We start from the raw sequence: 6,835 nt of genomic DNA, 5'->3' as shown, positions 1-6,835 counted from the left end.
TTTTTTTCCTTGACTTTTGGTTTTAAGGGTTATTGGCTTTTTGCTCTTGCCTCTTGGTTTTAAGAGCTTTGGCTTTTTCTGCTTGCTTTTTCTTTTTCTTTCTATTTTTTTTCGCCTATTTTTTTTTCTGCAAGCTTTGTTCTTTGCTGCTTTTTCTTGCTTCAAGAATCATTTTTATGATTTTTCAGATTATCAAATAACATGTCTCCTTGTCATCATTCTTTCAAGAGCCAACATATTTAACATTCTTAAACAACAACTTCAAAAGACATATGCACTGTTCAAGCATTCATTCAGAAAACAAGAAGCATTGTCACCACATCAATATAATTAAACTAAGTTCAAGGATAAATTCGAAACTCATGTACTTCTTGTTCTTTTGAATTAAAACATTTTTCTTTTAAGAGAGGTGATGGATTCATAGGACATTCATATCTTTAAGACAAAGTTACTAACTACTAATGATCATGTAATGAAGACACAAACATAGATAAGCACATAATATAGAAAACGAAAAATAGAAGAAATAAGAACAAGGAATGAATCCACCTTAGTGATGGTGGCGTTCAATAGGTAATGGAGTGCTCTTGATGTTCCACCCTTAGTTGCTTCCAATAATTGTGTGGAAGAAAATGTATCCCCTGAGGTATCTCAGGGATCTCTTGATTTGCAGTCAAATGTTCTACCACTAAGCTATAGACCTTTGATGGAAGCTTTTGTTTTCCCTTTCCTCTTTCTAGAGGTTTCTCTGGCCTTAGGTGCCATCAATGGTTATGGAAAAAAAATAAAAAAGCTATGCTTTTACCACACCAAACTTAGAATGTTGCTCGCCTTCGAGCAAATGAAGAAAGAATAGAAGAAGAAGAAGAAGATATGGAGGAGATGGAGGGAGGTGTATATTCTACCATATGGGTGGGATTGGGTGGGAAAGAGATGTTGAATTTTGAAGGTAAGTGGGTGTATGGATGTGAGTGGTAAATGGAAAACAGAAGGGATGATCATGAATGGGAAGAGAGATGATGAGGTAGGTGGGGATCCTGTGGGGTCCACAGATCCTGAGGCGTCAAGGCATTTACATCCCTGCACCAATTTAGGCATGTAAAATGCCCTTGCACACAACTCTGGGCGTTCAGCGCCAGGTTGGTGCCCATTTTGGGCGTTCAACGCCCATTTGCTACCATTTCTGGCGTTGAACGCCAGAACCATGCTTGTTCTGGGCGTTCAGCGCCAGAACCATGCTCTGTTTTGGCGCTGAACGCCAGACAGATGCTCCTCCAGGGTGTGATTTTTCTTCTGCTGTTTTTGATTCCGCTTTCAATTTTTATATTTATTTTGTGACTCCACATGATCATGAACCTATAAAGACATATAACTAAGGAAGATATAGTTAGATAAATAAAAATTGGGTTGCCTCCTAACAAGCGCTTCTTTAATGTCAATAGCTTGACAGTGGGCTCTCATGGAGCCTTACAGATGTGCAGAGCTTTGTTGAGACTCTCCAACACCAAACTTAGAGTTTGGATATGGGAGTTCAACACCAAACTTAGAGTTTGGTTGTGGCCTCCCAACACCAAACTTAGAGTTTGACTGTGGGGGCTCTGGTTGACTCTGCTTTGAGAGAAGCTTTTTCTGCTTCCTCTCCATGGTTGCAGACGGAGATCCTTGAGTTTTAAACACAAGGGAGTTCTCATTCCATTGAAGGACTATTTCACCTCTGTCAACACCAATCACAGCTCTTGCTGTGGCCAGGAAAGGTCTTCCTAGGATGATGGATTCATCATCTTCCTTTCCAGTATCCAGGACTATGAAATCAGCAGGGATGTAAAGGCCTTCAACCTTTACTAACACGTCCTCGACTTGTCCATAAGCCTGTTTTCTTGAACTGTCTGCCATCTCTAATGAGATTTTAGCAGCTTGCACCCCATAGATTCCTAGTTTCTCTATTACAGAGAGGGGCATGAGGATTATTCCTGAACCAAGGTCACACAGAGCCTTAAAGATCATGGTGCCTATGGTACAGGGTATTATGAACTTTCCAGGATCCTGTCTCTTCTGAGGCAATGTCAGTTGATCCAGATCACTTAGTTCATTGATGAACAAGGGAGGTTCAACTTCCCAAGTATCAATGCCAAATAATTTGGCATTCAGCTTCATGATTGCACCAAGAAACTTGGCAGTTTGCTCTTCAGTAACATCCTCATTCTCTTCAGAAGAGGAATACTCATCAGAGCTCATGAAGGGCATAAGGAGGTTCAATGGAATCTCTATGGTCTCTAGATGAGCCTCAGAGTCCTTTGGTTCCTCAGAGGGAATCTCCTTATTGATCACTGGACGTCCCAGGAGGTCTTCCTCCTTGGGATTCACGTCCTCTCCTCTCCTCACAGGTTCGGCCATGATGCTTATGTCAATGGCCTTGCACTCTCCTTTTGGGTTCTCTTCTGTATTGCTTGGGAGAGTACTGTGAGGGATTTCAGTGATCCTTTTACTCAGCTGGCCCACTTGTGCTTCCAGATTTCTAATGGAAGACCTTGTTTCATTCATGAAGCTCACAGTGGCCTTGGATAGATCAGAGACTAGATTTGCTAAATTAGAAGCATTTTGTTCAGAGTTCTCTGTCTGTTGCTGAGTGGATGATGGAAAAGGTTTATTAGTGTTAAACCTGTTTCTTCCACCATTATTAAAGCCTTGTTGAGGCTTTTGATCCTTCCATGAGAAATTTGGATGATTTCTCCATGATGAGTTATAGGTGTTTCCATAAGGTTCACCTAAGTAATTCACCTCTGCTATTGCAGGGTTCTCAGGATCATAAGCTTCTTCTTCATAAGAAGCCTCTTGAGTACTGTTGGATGCAGCTTGCATTCCATGCAGACTCTGAGAGATCATATTGACTTGCTGAGTCAATATTTTATTCTGAGCCAATATGGCATTCAGAGTATCAACTTCAAGAACTCCCTTCTTCATAGGCGTCCCATTACTCACAGGATTCCTTTCAGAAGTGTACATGAACTGGTTATTAGCAACCATGTCAATGAGTTCTTGAGCTTCTGCAGGCGTTTTCTTTAGGTAAATGGATCCACCTGCAGAAGTGTCCAGTGACATCTTTGATAGCTCAGATAAACCATCATAGAATATATCCAGGATGGTCCATTCTGAAAGCATGTCAGAAGGACACTTTTTGGTCAACTGTTTGTATCTTTCCCAAGCTTCATAGAGGGATTCACCTTCTTTCTGTCTGAAGGTTTGAACATCAGCTCTAAGCTTGCTTAACTTTTGAGGAGGAAAGTACTTGGCTAAGAAAGCCGTGACCAGCTTATCCCAAGAGTTCAGGCTGTCTTTGGGTTGAGAATCCAACCATAATCTAGCTCTGTCTCTTACAGCGAAAGGGAAAAGCATGAGCCTGTAGACTTCAGGATCTACTCCATTAGTCTTAATAGTATCACATATCTGCAAGAATTCAGTTAAGAACTGAAAAGGATCTTCAGATGGAAGTCCATGAAACTTGCAGTTCTGCTGCATCAGAGAAACTAATTGAGGTTTCAGCTCAAAGTTGTTTGCTCCAATGGCAGGAATGGAGATGCTTCTTCCATGTAAATTGGAATTAGGTGCAGTAAAGTCACCAAGCATCTTCCTTACATTATTATTATTTTCGGCTGCCATCTCCTCTTCCTGTTCGAAAATTTCTGAAAGGTTATCTCTGGATTGTTGTATTTTAGCTTCTCTTAATTTTCTCTTCAGAGTCCTTTCAGGTTCTGGATCTGCTTCAACAAGAATGTTCTTGTCCTTGCTCCTGCTCATATGACAAAGAAGAGGGCACAGAAAAAAATAATAATAACAGGGATCCTCTTTACCACAGTATAAAGGTCCTTGTGTGAGTAGAAGAAGAGGGGGAGACAAAGAATGTAATATAATGGAAGAAACACAACTGTGAGGAGGGTTGAGATGTGAGATGAGATGTTAGTAAATGAATAAATAAATAGAATAAGATGAGAGAGAAGGAATTTTCGAAAATAATTTTTGAAAAAGAGTTAGTGATTTTTGAAAATAGTTTTTGAAAGATGTTAGTAATTTTCGAAAATTAAGATTTAAAAATTAAAATAATTAATAAATTAAAAAGAAATTTTGAAAAAGGGGGGAGATATTTTCGAAAATTAGAGAGAGAGAGTTAGTTAGGTAGTATTGAAAAAGATAAGAAACAAACAAAAAGTTAGTTAGTTAGTTGAAACAAATTTTTAAAAGATAAGAAGTTAGGAAGTTAGAAATCAAATTTTTGAAAAAGATAAGATGAGAAGATACTTTTGAAAAGATATGATAGAATTTAGTTTTTGAAAAAAAAGATTTGATTTTTAAAATCACAATTAATGACTTGATTCATAAGAAATCACAAGATATGATTCTAGAACTCAAAGTTTGAATCTTTCTTAACAAGCAAGTAACAAACTTGAAATTTTTGAATCAAAACATTAATTGTTATTGTTATTTTCGAAAATTTGGTATAAAAATAAGAAAAAGATTTTTGAAAAATATTTTTGGAATTTTCGAAAATAACTAAGAATTTTGAAAAAGATTTGATTTTTGAAAAAGATTTTGAAAAAGATAAGATTTTCAAATTGAAAATTTGATTTGACTCATGAGAACCAATTTGATTTAAAAATTTTTTTGAAAAAGTCAATCCAAATTTTCGAATTTGATGAGAGAAAAAGGGAAAGATATTTTTTTGATTTTTTTGAATTTTTATGATGAGAGAGAAAAACAAGTAAAATAATGCAATGCATGAAATTTTTAGATCAAAACAATGAATGTATGCAAGAATGCTATGAACGTCAAGATGAACACCAAGAACACCGTGAATGCCAAGATGAACATCATAGACACAATTTTGAAAAATTTTTAATGCAAAGAAAATATGCAAGACACCAAACTTAGAATTCTTTAATGCTTAGACACTAAGAATTCAAGAATGCATATGAAAAACACTAAACAACACAAAAAAAAGAATCATCAAGATCAAACAAGAAGACTTACCAAGAACATCTTGAAGATCATGAAGAACACCATGAATGCATGAGAATTTTCGAAAAATGCAAGATGCACATGCAATTGACACTAAACTTATAACATGACTCAAGACTCAAACAAGAAACAGAAAAATATTTTTGATTTTTATGATTTTCTAATTTTTTTGGATTTTTTTTTCGAAAATTATATGAAAAATAAAAAATAAGGATTCCAAAATTTTTAACATGAATTCCAGGAATCTTGCATTCTTAGTCTAAAGCTTCAGTCCAGGAATTAGACATGGCTCACTAGCCAGCCAAGCTTTCAATGAAAGCTCCAGTCCAAAACACTAGACATGGCCAATGGCCAGCCAAGCTTCAGCATTTAACATTAGATTATATTGCTCTTGATAACAAATTGCTGCCTCAGTCCAAAAGAATTTAGACATGGCTTTACAGCCAGCCAGGCTTCACATGCTCATGAAACACTAGAATTCATTCTTAAAAATTTTGAATAAAATTTTTGAAAACATTTTTTTTTCAAAAACAGATGAGAAAATTTTAGAAATACTTTTGAAAAATTTTTGAAAATAAAATAAAAAGAAAATTACCTAATCTGAGCAACAAGATGAACCGTCAGTTGTCCAAACTCGAACAATCCCCGGTAACGGCGCCAAAAACTTGGTGCACGAAATTGTGATGTCCAGGCTCAAACAATCCCTGGCAACGTGAGCAACTTGGTACGCGCAATCGTGATTACACTTTGATTATGTAAAATTTACGGCTCTTTCTTTCCCCGGCAACGGTGCCAAAAACTTGGTACGCGGAATCGTGATTACACTTTAAGTATGTAAAATTCATCGCTCTTTCTTTCCTTGGTAATGGCGCCAAAAACATGATGCCAAGACCACGGTTCACAACTCTGTGTAACTGACCAGCAAGTGCACTGGGTCGTCCAAGTAATACCTTACGTGAGTAAGGGTCGAATCGCACGGAGATTGTTGGTATGAAGCAAGCTATGGTCACCTTGCAAATCTCAGTTAGGCAGATATAAATTGATAATGGTGTTTTCGAATAATAATTAATAGAATAGGGATAGAAATACTTATGTAATTCATTGGTGAGAATTTCAGATAAGTGAATGGAGATGCTTTCGTTCCTCTGAACCTCTGCTTTCCTACTATCTTCATCCAGTCAATCTTACTCCTTTCCATGGCTGGCTTTATGCAAGGGCATCACTGTTGTAAGTGGCTACATCCCCTCCTCTCAGTGAAAAATATGCTCAGATGCTCTGTCACAGCACGGCTAATCATCTGTCGGTTCTCGATCATGCTGGAATAGGATTCACCCTCCTTTTGCGTCTGTCACTAACGCCCAGCAATCGCGAGTTTGAAGCTCGTCACAGTCATTCAATCATTGAATCCTACTCGGAATACCACAGACAAGGTTTAGACTTTCCGGATTCTCTTGAATGCCGCCATCATTCTAGCTTACGCCACGAAGATTCCGATTAAGAGATCTAAGAGATATTCCTTCTAGCTTATTTCATGTAGAACGGAAGTGTTTGTCAGGAACGTGTTCATAGGGGAGAATGGTGATGAGCGTCACACATAATCATCACCTTCATCACGTTCTTGGGTGCGAATGGATATCTTAGAAGCGAAATAAGATGAATTGAATAGAAGACAGTAGTACTTTGCATTAATCTTTGAGGAACAGCAGAGCTCCACAGCTTAATCTATGGAGTGTGGAAAACTCTACCGTTGAAAATACATAAGTGAAAGGTCCAGGCGTGGCCGAATGGCCAGCCCTCAAATGTGATCTAAGATAGCATACAACTG

At 37.6% G+C, this 6,835-nt stretch overlaps 1 non-coding gene across 1 annotated transcript; it reads left to right on the top strand.

The window, feature by feature from the left end:
- The first annotated feature begins 3,153 nt into the window (after positions 1 to 3,153).
- On the top strand, positions 3,154 to 3,261 carry LOC148570843 (small nucleolar RNA R71). Its single transcript, XR_015908126.1, has one exon. It is a non-coding gene; the product is annotated as a small nucleolar RNA R71 (small nucleolar RNA).
- The last annotated feature ends 3,574 nt before the right edge of the window (positions 3,262 to 6,835 follow it).

Source organism: Arachis ipaensis, chromosome B3, assembly GCF_059453495.1.
Source record: "Arachis ipaensis isolate K30076 ecotype BB chromosome B3, ASM5945349v1, whole genome shotgun sequence".
Lineage (NCBI taxonomy): Eukaryota > Viridiplantae > Streptophyta > Magnoliopsida > Fabales > Fabaceae > Arachis > Arachis ipaensis.
This window is presented reverse-complemented; position numbering and strand designations above follow the sequence as displayed.